Raw genomic sequence first — 14,436 nt, 5'->3', positions numbered from 1 at the left:
TGGGAAAAAATAAAAAGAGAGCCCAGAGCAGTGATTTTTGTCAGCAGTCTACTGGTGGTACATTCATATAAAAGTACCAAAATGGTCCAGCACAATCTGAGGATACAATGTGTGAACTTAGATGAGTCAAAATATCACTCTTACCCCATGTGTGCTGCAAAGATGGGGTACAACAGCCCACATACAGGGTGATGAAAGTCCAGGTTCAAGCCGACTGAAAAGGGAGTTCAGGAGAGAATTTGGGTGGGGAGGGGGAAGGAAGAATGCTGGTGTTCTGCCAAAACACATTTAGTTCTGAATTAAAAAAACAAAACCCCTACAACACTGAATGCTTATTGTGAATAAAGTTAAAAGAAATTGTACTCCCTTAACTTCAGGTTTAACTTTGGCCAAATTCCTTTGAAAAGATGGAGAGTAAAGAGCTACCAAGATGTCTTCATTTCCAAATACAATTTATTTTCTTATTGGAAAGTATTATTGTTTCTTGAGGACAACAAGAAAAAGTTAGTGGTTTAATTTATCTATTTATTTATATTTATATTTATTATTTTAATATTTATTTATTTATTTATTTTTTCTCCTTAGTGCAAATACCATTTTCCCATAACCCCAACCACTAGGATACATATTCTGTCTTGGTCTGTGGATGCTTCTACTTTATAAATCAATGCATCTACAGCTGCACTGAGCAGGAGAAAAAGTAAGATAAACCCAAAAAAGCATCATTTTTTGAATAGAAGAAAAAAAATATGGAAAATAGCAAGGCTGAACTGTTCAAAAATTGCAAGAAGGAAGTCAACAAGCTATCCCCACCTTCTGCATTATTCTGTATTACCATTTCTATTTCTCTATTAGAGTACATTAGAAATGACATTGAACAGGGATTACTTACATGGAAAATGCAATAAAGTGTGGTCAAACAAATCATACAATGGGCTCGCTGTGATTACAGCAGTCATGGATGAAACCAAAGAAGCGGGAAGAATATTATTGTTGTGTCAATAAATGTAATTAAGACTGAGATGATAATTTTATTCAGAATCTATGTTTCCTGCTTGCTAATGTCTCTCTCAGAAATTTACCTTTCCAAATGATGCATCTCATATTAGTTCTCTTCTAGTTCATTCTGTAGTACATTTCCATTAGAGACAAGGAGAAACTATATTACAGAAAACATCAATTCCTAGCATTAAGAATGGATTAATTGAAGAAAAATGTGTTATGAATGCTTTGTTCTGGTTATTCTAAACTCAAATTGAATTTTCACAAAATCTTTAAATTACCTGTGTAGAAGGAAAACATCTGCTTGGTTGTTTGATTTTGTTATAGGTCTTTTTATGCTTTGTTATTTTTCACGAGCTCAAAAATTTGCGTATAAAACATTACCTTTGATGTATGGTGTACAATCTTTCTCTGAAATATGTGAGTGGCAGAAAAAATCCTGTGAAGGCAGGATGGAGAGGAACTTGTGTTGCCCAGGAAGAACTGTGGGTGATGGGAACCTGCTATTTTGAGCCTTGGCTGTCACAGCCAGGGACAGTGGAGTGCATCCACTTCCCACTGTTGATCCTGAAATCAGGCTCCAGAGTACACAGTAGTGTCCTGTGTTCCCATCCTGGGAGGCTGCTGCCAGCTGCATTTCAACTCAGCTTCAGCCCTGCTGCCTCACAGCCCTGTATTCAATTGCCCTGTGAGTCCAGACCCTGTGCCCATGGTCCTGCCCAGCCATCCAAGGGCTGAGTCTGGCCCTTGTTCCCTTCACTCGGCCTGATCCTGTCCCTGACCCAAGAGCATCCTGCCCCATTGCTGAGCAGAAGAGAATGCTCAGAGTGGCCGAGTGCCTCAGGGTCTACCAAACAACAGGGCAGGATTTAAAGTCAAGAGACAAGGGGAGCTGTGACGGCTTCTGAGGATTATACACAGGAGTACACCCTCAACACACCTCAACTTCCCATCAGGCAGGACTGAATCACATGTCAGTCATCACAGTCCTCTTTGTTGGTGCAAATTCCATCCTACACACTTGCCAGTGTGGAAGCTTCTGTGAACCACTGATGGTAGCTGTACCAGCCATGGTCCTGCAGCAGGCATGGGACCACGCGGAGACCTTCACACCAGAATATGTCCTGGTGTTGGACACAACATTTTTACAAAAAGTTGAACTTGTGTGATTACAGTAATGGAATAGCTGGGAGACCTGACGCATGGAAAGAACTTGGCAAAAGCCTCAATGATGCCCGGGGTAGCTCATAAGATTTAAAGGGCAATGCATCCATTTCCCTTAATTCAGCAATAATTTCCCTATCAAAAGCAAATATTGCAGCCACTGAGGAGGTGGTGTCAGAGAAGACAAATGGGCACCAAAAGTATGAAGAACTGTGGTGAAATATACACAACCATAAGGAATTGTTGTGTAAGGTCTAGCTGTCTTCAAAGGACGATTTGTATTGCAGTGGCTTGGAGAAAATCTGGGTATGATAAAAGTAAATGCATAACTTAAACCTAGTTAATTTCTTAATTTATTACAATACTTCTTTACTATAAGCAGCTTGGAAAATTATTGATTAAACAAACAAGCAAATCCTTGGTTGAATTTTGGCTGGCAACTACCCCAGCCCTAAATAAAATGTTGAATCTGAGGCAGCAGTGTGCTTATCAGCCTCAGGTCATGTCCTTAATGCTCAATGAAAGGGAAACCTGTTTCTCATTCAGTGATTGCTCAGCTATAATAAACTGCTAACATTTTTTAATTTAATACTTTACATACTCATTATACTCTGGTACCACATAAGAGTACAGAAGGTTGGACTTTTTCCCCAGGAGCAGTTTTCTCCTGAAACCTGAGCATTTCATTGCTGCACTCTAATTTAAAGGGTTATAAAGACTTGGTGGAATAAATTACAATATTTATGAAAATAGCTAAACCAAAGACAAACTTAAAAAAAGATCGACCCAGCTTCAGCACATGTACTTTTCAGCAGCTTCAAATCATACACAGGGACACAAATTTTGGACAGAGCACTTTAAACTCTTCCAGTCATCTCTACAGGAGGCGAAATTAATTTTATAGCATAACTATCTTAGAAGCTGATTTACTATGATATATCCCCTCCCCATATATTTTTTATATTAAGAAAAACAACAAAAAAAACCCCACCCGTACAGCCATATGGAGATTATTCACCCAGAGAATACAGAGAAAATACTCATCAAAGTTCCTTATGTAACAGAACAACTAATCCAGTACCAAAAAATACAACAGGGTTTCAGATATCAAAGTTTAAGGTTTCAGCTTTCCTTCAGACTGTATTTCTACATGAGTCAGTGGTGGTGGCGACGGGTATGAAAGCTCTCTTAAATCACCCATTGCAAAGGGAAAATAATAAAGAATTCAGGTGAATAATTAGAAAGAACTTTAAAATTAATTAAAAAAGCAACAGGACACAAGAGGTTATACTTTACTGAGCCAGAAATGCACATTTTGAAGCATATAATACTGTATGCCAACGCATATTCAGTCACCTGAGGTACCTATTTACAGATCAGTTAGACATGGGCTGATATTTGAAACAATTCTTAATCACAACAGTATTTAGGATTTGTTGACAATTTATACAAACTCATTCATAGTGGCGAACAGTTTTTAGTGGTAATATAGTGGCAATACATTGCCAAAAATTATTTTGTTTTGCCATTGTACTCTTATTTCAGTGTCCACAGCAGCTCCTTAAGAGTTTTGACATTAGGTGAAGGTCCATTCTCCACTATTTTGTGGATGTTTTTTACATGCTGATGTTTCTTTGAATAGTCTGTCTGTGTCCTTTTCACTATGATGTTCAAAACCTGAGCGTAAACTCTGCTGTCATTCAATTTGCAAACATTTTGTTCCATTTCCTCCATCAGAAGAGAGCTAACTGATTTTCCAGGTAGGAAAGCAGAGGCAAGATAATGTGTTTTTTTGTGGTGGGAAAAAAGAATTAAAATTTGTGATCCATTCCAACACAGCATGGGAACTAGTCCTTGTCCTTCGCTGCTAAAAAACGATTACTGAACTTAAGCACTGCTATCACAGGCAATATGCTTGTGATTTTTAGATAGAAAGATTGAATGTTTTTAGAAATTAGCTGAAAAAAATAATTATGTATCTAAGAAAGCAAAGCACTAAAACTACAGAAAAGTAGATACTGCCGCATGGCTTCAAAAATAAGTGAGCATTCTGGACATGTGTCTTTTTTCTCTACAAAATGTTATAGAATAAACCACAGACTAGTCATAGATTGACAGTGTCTCTCAAGATAAGGAAAGGGCAAAAGGAAATCTAGAATGAGGGGGAAAGGGAGCTAGGGGAGATAAGTGACAGAAAAATAGAGGCCTCAACAGGTGCTTATACAAGTATGGGGCTGTAGAAGGAAACAGAGTACTGTGGAGACTGTAAGAATATAAAAGCCAAAGGACAGTATGAAGCCAAGACAACAGAATAGAGAATACAAAGAAACAAAAGGGATAGGAGATTTTTTTTCTGAAGGCAGGTTTTTGATACATAGCTGTGGTTGACATTTAGTCTGAGAATAATCTTCTGTCTGTGAAGGGAAATAAATGAACGTGTAGATTAGAATTTCACTATGAGATCAGATTCATGATCTCTTTTTATTCCAGAACCACCACCAACACTGGATATATACTTTTGACATGATTATCCAAGAATCCTGTAGTAGCCAATCTTGTATAAGCTCTCCCATGCAAGTCCCATTTATTTCCCAAAAGTTAACAAATGTTTCAAGATAAAAACTTGTCTTGCTTTATTCCACGCATATGCTACAAATATTCATGTAGTTCTTATAAACCTTTAATACTTTGAAATTTTAAAATTCTTTACATCAAATAATGCCAACTTTTAGCACACTTTACTGGGCCCTGTACTGATTTCTCCACTGGAAAACTGTTTCTCTCAGCTGGGAAAAATAAGGGTTTCTGAGAACTACAGTCATAATCTTCTAATATTTCAGTTAGTGCCTGAAGTTAGCTGTTGTAATTTTGGTTAATAAGTTGTCATGTTTGATATGTGTGCATCTAAATTACCATTTAACTCAGGTGAGGAAGACCTTTGAAGCACATTTTCCAACTGTAACCACTTTGGTTTGCAATGTGGAGGTATTTAAGGGTACATAAACTGGATTACTTTGGGGTGAAATTAATCAAAATAATTCCAACTTCTATGAGGAAGCCAGAAGAATGTGAAAGACTGAGGATAATATGAAATAAATCTCCAACTAACTGTGCATATTATGGACACCCTTTTTCAGCAACAGCTGTTTCACTCAATAGATATGTTCCTACTGTCTAAAAGAAACTGTTAATGCCAGCATAACGATAACCATCTTTAATGAGTTTTACAGGGATAAAGTTTTTCATGAAAACTCCTTTCTGGTTTTGTTGTGTGCATTCCCCCAGTATATGTCCTATTCTTTATAAACTGGAAGAAACAAATCAGTAAGTTGAGGTGAAGAAAGTTAGGCACAAGTAAGTGCTATCTAAATTTGTGGGGAGCTAAAATTTGTGGTGGAAGAGAGGTGATGAAATTCAGTAACTGATTGAAAGAGGGAGCATCAGTAGGTAGAGATTTGGAAAGATTGAATCTCCCTTGAGAAGATGAAAGGACAGCTCAGTAATTGGGAACAGTGAGGACCCATTTGGAGGGCAGAGAGGAAAAGAGAAGTAGTTAAGATAGCAGAGTTGTTTTCAGATCTTCAGCTTGAATGCACTGAAGTAGTGATTTGAAAATAAAAGAGTGGGGTAGGAAAAATGTGCCTGTTTTATTTTATTGAAATACACATTTTTTATCATAAATGCACAGTTGTGATTGCTAATTTTACTATAAAGAGAATTTATAAAACAATGATATCTGTCCCTCTAGTTATACACTAAATGAATGTTTTTGCAAAGAACCTGGACATTTCCTACTCATTTCAGGTACACCCAGGCCTATTGTGCATGCATGGTATAATACTAGGATTATACACTGTAGTATTATTCAAATATGCAAAGTCCCATTGACATAATAGTCACGGGAGAGTATGGCTTAATGTATCTGTAATCCACATATTAAAGCTCTCTAAGTATGATTTGACATGACAGTCCATAATGCCTCTAAGCTTTAACTTTCTATTGTGCCTGTAACATATACTCGACAAATTACAGTGCAGGACTATCTTGTGAAATTCCATTTCTGATCCATATTTTCTGCTACATTTATTTATTTATTTATTTATTTATTTATTTACATTTCCTCTGGATACATACATATTTCTATAGCTTTTAAATATCCACAGTGACGGGATGGGAATTCAGACATGATTCCTTCTTCCAGTCTTTAGTTCCCCCTGCTGTGCCTATGTGTTGAAGTTAAGTAACCTTGAAAGGCTTTAGAATGCGTCTGTGCCATCAGCAGGGGAATAAAAAGGGAGGTGTATATGGGAGCACTAATACTTAAACTGCAAGCTGCCAACTCCACTGGTACATCACAAACACTCAGGGAGCAACCACATGCCATAGTTCATCCTCCTGCATTCTCATCAAGCACTCAGTAAATAGGGTAAGTTGCTACTTCCTAGCCTGCAGTTGCAGGAAGGATCCTGGAGGGTTTGATAGCTGAACCTTTCCCAAAGATCATGGACATTGGTGACATGGAGTTAATGGAGCTGGTCCTGGTGGCAGTTGTGTTCTCCCTTGTGAAGTCACCTTGCTTTTATGAAAAGGTGGGATGGCAGCTGCTGGGGAGGGCCAGCTGCATGTTTTTTCTAAGGACTGAAGAGCAGCTGAAGTCAGTGGTAGTGACCATAACATGACAGATCTGCTGCCAGTAGCATCTATGATGAACTTATGTGACTGGCCCAATAATTAGCTTTGAGACAGAAATGCACAATAGAGACTGGTATCATCTGTGGGTGTTAGAACCTGTTTGCTTGCACAATGGAGCAAGCTACTTAATGGTGTGTGCTTTGTATGTTTAACTAGGCATGTTATGATTTTTCATAAGTGTTAACAACAAAGCTGGATCTGTCAGAATTAGAAGGCAGCTCTAAAACCAGCCCCAGCTAGGTGATGTCTCTATCCCTAAGGAGCTACTCTTTGTGATTTCTTGATGGGGAAAGGGATTTATCATGGCAGGATGCATACATGAAGGAAGAGGAACCCTAAGTAATAGAATCCCTTTTGAATCATATTGAAAATAATCTCATAATCAGAGTTTGCCATACATATATCTATATCTATCTATATATATATATATGCACACACAAATACTCAGACAAAGAGATCTTGCAAAACAATTTGCATTTAGAGATCTCATAATTTTATGACAATAAAGCCCTAGTCACTACTTCAGGGTAGGAAGAGAGAAGACTCAGGAAAATGTTATTTTAATAACCTTAGCAGCCCATGCATTTACATCTCTAAGCCCTTCTCTGCTCACACAGACATCCTCCATATCATTAGCTCCATCTAATTCTCCAAATTTAATATTCTTTGTCTTTTCCTTAAAGAATGAGAGTGCCTGTCTATATGATTAAATCACTATAAAGAAAATATCTGTCAGTATTCTTCCTATACAACAGGTCATGTTGAGAAATATGATAGTCCTCATTATGCAGCATTCTTTTCACCAGGCCTGATCGGGTTCCACAAATAGGAAATGTTCAAATAGCCAATACTCATTTGCATAGCTTGCCCGTTTGTCTGCTGCTTGTCCACTGGGACCTGTCCCAGGCTGTTCCAAAACCTTTCAGAGAACACTTATATTAGTCTGTTTTTTTCTGCTCCTGTACTTGTGAACTGACTGATGGTTTTTTACGGTACCTTTTAAACATTTATCTCCCTGTTTACTGCCACCAAAGCAACACGTTTCCTGAGTCTTGTCTATAGAAAAATGCACACCAGAGACTCTTCCTTTCAACAGCTTCTAATTAGGCAGCTGAGGCTGAGGTCTGAGCAAAGCAATTTTAAGGGTAACTTCCTTGAGCTGGCTCCAGTGCTTCCTGCTTAGCAGAGCTCACTGCCTAAGAAGCTTATCAGCTAACTTCCTGCTGGTGAGACACTTGCCAATCATCTGACACTGCTCCTTCACTGTATCAATGAGCTGGACTGCTGTTTTGAGAATAATAAGAAGTAAAAGGAGGAACTGACCTTGTACAAAGGAGTGTTACGGCTTGCATGCAGAACACAGCTGCTGTTGCAAGCAATGATTCCCTTTCTAGGGCACACACAGTATTAGGTGGAAATATTGCTATTTCTGCTGGGAATCTATGCAAATCTGGCCTTTGCGCAAAGTGTCTCTTTTGGCACTTGATATTGGTTGCCTTGAAATTTTTAAAGGATTTTTTATGTTTTCCATAATGAAAGGATGGTTCCCTTCTGTTGCTTCCCCTCCCTTAACTTCAATGCTTGACAATGTTATTCTAAAAGCAAACAAGTTTTCTGGTAAGTTTTTCTTAATTATGCTTTATCACAAAATGACAGTTCAGTCAGTACAAGCAGCCTTAAACTCAGAGAGGTCTGCAGCATATAGCATAAAAGTTGTTTCTGAGATCTTTGGACCAGACATTGGCCCATTTTTCTTATAGGTGAAATTATAAAGTGTCCCTTTTTTATTGCAACTTGGATAACAAATAGAAGTTTTCTTCTTTCTACTCTGTTTAAGGAAAAACTCTACACATAGAAAGCATAAGTGTTTTATTTTTGCTGTTCCATCCCAAACTTTTTCCTCCTTACTAAACAGTTACATCATTATTCCTACTAAACCTGGTACATTTTATCCATTAGTCAGTGAAGCAATTGGGCGGGGGGGAAACACAAGAAGGTACATTTGAAGTTATATTTGATATAGAATAAAAATGTTCTTCTGTCCAGACTCAGATTTTGTAATATAGATTTGGGGGGAAGAAAACCTCAAACAAAATAAACAGATAAGAAATTATGGCTTCATAGCATTCTCTCATTACAGAGTTCTCCCTGAAAGGCTGCCTGTATTTACACAATCTATGAAGAATTCTGTAGGTTCTGTACATTACTTTTAGCCTTCTCTTTTCATAGTGCCTATTTGTAACTACAGGATTTGTTGAAAAATTAACCAGTATCAAATGTCTTGAAGTTCTAAAACAAGGAAACACCTCTACTAAATTTAAATAGCTACTATAAACAAATAGAGGATGTTTACTGCTCAATCAGTTCCTCCATACATTTTGTATGACAATACATCTAAAACAGCTACATTCTTACCACAAGCATTGCCTGACTTTATGTGTGTTCTCAGGGTTATTCCCTGAGAATATGACTTCTGGTTATTCCAGGGGAGACATGAATGATTTCTGTGATAAGTATTTTCTAAATACTCAGGCATTTAGAGAAAGATATGGATAGGACATAACTTTATCCTTTGCGTAAGACTTTGAGACAGAGAAGGAGCTTCTTCTTATTATTTTTCTTCATCCCATATGTTAGGGCATGGCACAGCTCATTTCTGACCATGCTGCCTTATGCTTTATTGGCTGCTTGCCCATTCCTTGGGGCAATTTCACAACATGTCTTGAGCTTTATTTGATTCACTCCTCTGAGGCTGATTTTGTCCCTTGGTGCCAATGTCTGTAATATAATTGCCTGTGTACAGGCTGCTTGCAGACAGAATTCTTCTGCTGGGTACGTTTTGACACACCCTATGTGGTCCTTATGGTTTGCCAAAGCACTTGCTGCATTACAACCTGTTTTCTTATCAGCAACAAGTGCCTTCCATGATTTTTCCCCCCTCTGTTGTCCAGGTATTATTTTCATAAATATACCTGTATTTTGGGGGGATATGTCTCTGCAAAAAAAGTAGTTAATAGCTGAGGATAATAAAAGCAATCAACAGAGTTTGTTGGATCTTTGTTGTTATTGAGTAAGAATGAAAAATTTGAAGAGACAGTAGTTTAATGACAGTTATTAGATCCATAAAAAATCCCAGGCACAACAGCTCCCCATCTTTTATGCAATCAATTTATTCACCCAGAGGGAACAGAACTGGCTTAATTTCCTTCCTTAAATTCCTCCACAATATCCTTTAAGTAAACCAACAAGTTTTTCTAGGCAAAGGCACAACTTAAGGCACATCTTAACCTTTCTCATTGAAACTGTGAGAATGTTCAATGCAAAGCTGAGTGAACACAAGGGAAACATCACTCTAGCTCAGTGTTTTAGGCATTCACCTAAATGAAACAGTACTTTGTCCAGGACTCTATTCAAACAGCTGTTTATGGACTTTACCTTTAGTGGTCTTTGTATAAATACATTAACGCTATAGAATAACAGGGAAATCATTGCAGAGCCAGTATCTCTGAGACAGGCAAGAGAAGAGTTGGGGTTTTTTTGTCAGGATTGTAATACTTTAATTTAAACATCTAAATTCCAAATTCCATATTATCACAAAAGTATTTGAGATTATGTCCTGTGGATATTACTTTGTCTACCTTAAAGGGAATACTTTCACATTTATGATATCATTAATATTAGCAGGCTTTGTTGATCTCAAATGACTTTGCAAGTGCTCTGGAATTCTGGGGATCAGTTCCTGGTACTTAGAGTTGTAGGTTAGTTTATTTCCAAGTTGAAGGCATTAAAGTTACTGTGCAAATATTCTGAATGAATAAAATCAACTGCAATGAAATTTAATTTTTTAATACTCAATCACATATTTATGGAAAGGGACAAAATTTGCACAGATATCCCAGCTGTACATCTGTACTAGTTGCCTTTTTGATGTTAGTCAAAAGTTTTGAGTTGGGATGAACCTGCTGAGACTACCACTGTTAGTGCAAACAAATTACATCAACATAAAAATTCAATACATCCTGCAGGCACTCTGTATGGACAAACTGTAAAATGATGGAATGAATAAGCATTTAAAGATCCAGTCTGTTGCTAGTGTTTTCTGTCTTTTTGAGCAGGATGCAGGAAGGAAATCCTGTAATATCATGAGATTTTAGAAACAAAGAATGAAAAAATGACACATGGTCACATTGTACTTTTTTTCCTATTGTTTTTACTGCTTTTTATCCTTGGACTGAATATATAGACATCAGGTGTATATAATATATTTACATCAAGTGTAAATGAAGAGTCAGGTAAACCCACCTTTTAAAAAATTACAAACAGCTTTGAATTAATTTAACATTTTTTAAGCTACGATGTGGCTCTGTCTATCCAGTTTTCTACCTTTCATCTGTAAATATATTCCTATTTGGAAAGCAGTATTTTTTTTCTAGATATAAGTGTCTAAGTACCTGTTTAACTGAAGTGTACATTTATTTATGGCTTGAGAGACATGCTAAATTACCTGAATTTAATCAGGTAATTAATATCCCCCATTCTTCAGAAATGCCTTATTTTTTTCAATGAAATTTCATTCCTTTTGATTGGTAAAAAGCCAAGGATGTCCTTCCCTCTATTCTCTTGCTTTTGTACTTCAGAAAAAAAAATCATGAAAGGAAAACAGTTCTTACAGTTCAGATTTCATTTTAGAAGAAAAATGAAAAGGAGTCAAACTTTCATCTTAATGTTAATACTATAACTGAAATGTTGATTAACTGATTAGTGACTGATACAGTGAGCTAAGGTTCAGTTTCTCACCTGCTGCACTTTATTAAGTCTCTAAAGCAGTAGCTCCACATCTCATCTCTGTGGCCAGCCAAGTGTGACCCTGTTGCCAGGCCCAAGGGTGTGCTGCACGTGCCTAAAGTGCTAAGTGCTAAAGGGTCTTGTGCTTACATTCTGAATTATAAGTTTTATGTGGTGCCCGTGTACACACCTTCAGTCTTGGTTCCATCAAATTTGCACCAAAACTAACGCTTTCTGTGCATTAAACTGTGCAAGCTTCATGCACTCATAAAGTATCCTTTTCTTGGTCCTGCTAGAAATGGCTGTAGTACTTCCTGTGGAGGAAACATGAATCGTGATAGGTCCTCCAATCTTCAACTCCTTCTTTCTCCTTTTGAAAATTCCCCCCTAGAAATACTTTCTCAAGATAGAATAGCAGATATGGATCTCCCCTTGATAATGTGGACAGAGGTCAGACTGAAAAGAGTACTGTTAAGACTATCTTCAAGGCTCTGTTCACATCAAGAAAACTGCTTTATTTGATAATGACGTTATCAAATACAGTTATTTATTTCATTGTATGGAGTGCACTGCCTGGGGGATCATGAATAATTTATTGTCTGAGATTGAAAAGATATTTTTATATTTGGACCTTGTATTGGGAAGATGAAAATAGCATTCCATTCTTTAAAGGATTCAAGAAGTTCTGAACAATCCACAATTAAGTGAATTAGAGCAAGATTATAGGTTTGTTTTTTCCCGAGACAAATGTGAGTGGGGAGAAATAAAGGGGAATAAAAACTTTAGGTTATATATACATCATTATGACAATAAGACATCGAAGGTTACCCTTTCCTTTTTCTTGCAGTTGAATGGAGAATGAATGGGCTTGCACACTGATGCTGCCCACAAATTGGCAGCCTGCAGAGCTCATCCAACAACAGTGGAGGAAGAGCCTTTACTTGTAGTTGAATGGCACAAGATAATCTTCCCCACAGAAACTGGAAGAACTGTCCTCCCTCTGACCACTTATTGAGGTGATATTGTTAAGACCAGATGTAAAGTCAAAAAGCTTCTCCCCTTAAGTTGTAAGGTCCTTCTCTGTTTTATCAGTCTGCAAACATCACATACATTTATAGTGCTGTATGAGTAACAAAGTAGACCATAATAAAAGGTTCTCATTAGCCATTTCAAGCATGGAAACATACAGGGAGAGTAGATTCCTTAAAAAACCAAATTTCATTATTTGGAAATTTACTTTAAAATTTTCCAGAAACTGTAATATGCAGTTATGGTTCTTTAAAACTTCAGGGATGGTAGAAGAAGACCAGCAGCATGCAGTTTCTGACAAAACTGTAAAATATTCTTTCTGGTAAATACACTCTTTTTTCTACCTTGATACCGAACCTTTTTTGTGCTTTCCATTTCTGTATAGGAATTGTACTTGGCATTTCATCACCTTGAAGGAAAAATATTTGGGATGCATTAAAGGTGTTAAAAATATGGATCTGAGACAACTGTCAATGCAAAAATCATAGTTTTAAATTTAAATAATTGAGTCTAAAATGAATTTGCTAAATAGAACGTTTGGTAATGAGCACTCATGCAAACGATCTAAGAGACTGGTTTAGAACAAAGTAGTGGAAATTGTTCATACCAGGGAGTATCAAGTAGAAAGCATGGCATAGCTTTTTCTGGTTGAAAACTAAGACTTAATGTCATGGTGGATAAGGTATTTTCTTTAACTAAAATACTGCAGCAATATTATAACTGCCCTTAAAAAAAAAAATCCAAGCAGTAGAAAGAAACAATAGAAAACATAAGAATGCTTTTAAGCTTTGTTGAACTGCTTGCACTAAAGTATTCACAAAAAAGGGTTTCTAGCTGTAAGAGATTAAAAATATTTAAGTAGAAAAATATTAACATGTACATGATATAACCAAATTAATTTTTTTCAACTTAAATTACTTTGCCATACATTTACAGTTGTTATTAAATGTTTCATTCTAGCTACTGAGAAAAAAAAATTTCACTGTTTTCTTATGGGAATAAACAGGAAATTCGCAAAGTGTGCCACATCTCCTTTCAGGAGGCCTAATATGAAAGAAAATTATGTTTTAATGTAGTAGGGAAATTATTCTGCATTGCTCATTATCCTGCAACTTTGTATCCTTAATGCATCAATGTATTTTGTCTTGTCCATGTCTACCTTAGTGCGGAGTCAGTATCCCCAAAAGCCATTTTCCAAAGAGCTGCTTTTGTCACAAGGTTGTTAGTGAAGTTAAGGTATTAAAAGGTATTAAAAGCACATCTTTGTAGCTTTCTAGAAAACAATACACTGTTCATCACAGCTGAAAAAAGAGGGACATCTCTCTAGCTCAGTACTATCAGTGTCCAAGAAAAGGAGACAGATAACCATACTAGGTTCTGCTTCTAGTATTTTCTAAATTTGTCATTAGAAAACAATCAAACAAACAAACAACAAAAAACCAAAGAAAACAACAATTTTTGGAGAAGAGACCAACACTGAACTCTTTCCTATTGGTTGAATGCTCTCAGTGTAAAGAAAGTAGTTAACTCTGACCACCTTCCAGGACAAGGGCTATTGGGTGATGAGAGAGCATGAAGTCTGAACTTTCTCCTTTTTTTTTTTTTTTTCATTTTACTTTTGTTTTTTTCCCTCTGTTCTGAATGAAAATGAATGTATGTGTGTGACCATTGTGTATGGATCACGCCTCATGTGTGGTGTGCATGATGTTTAGAGCTTGCCTAGCAAGATAAGCTTTTCCTAGGACTTAAGCAAATGAACACATA

Source organism: Cinclus cinclus, chromosome 2, assembly GCF_963662255.1.
Source record: "Cinclus cinclus chromosome 2, bCinCin1.1, whole genome shotgun sequence".
NCBI lineage: Eukaryota > Metazoa > Chordata > Aves > Passeriformes > Cinclidae > Cinclus > Cinclus cinclus.
The sequence above is the reverse complement of the archived record's forward strand: the minus strand, read 5'-3'. Positions refer to the sequence as shown.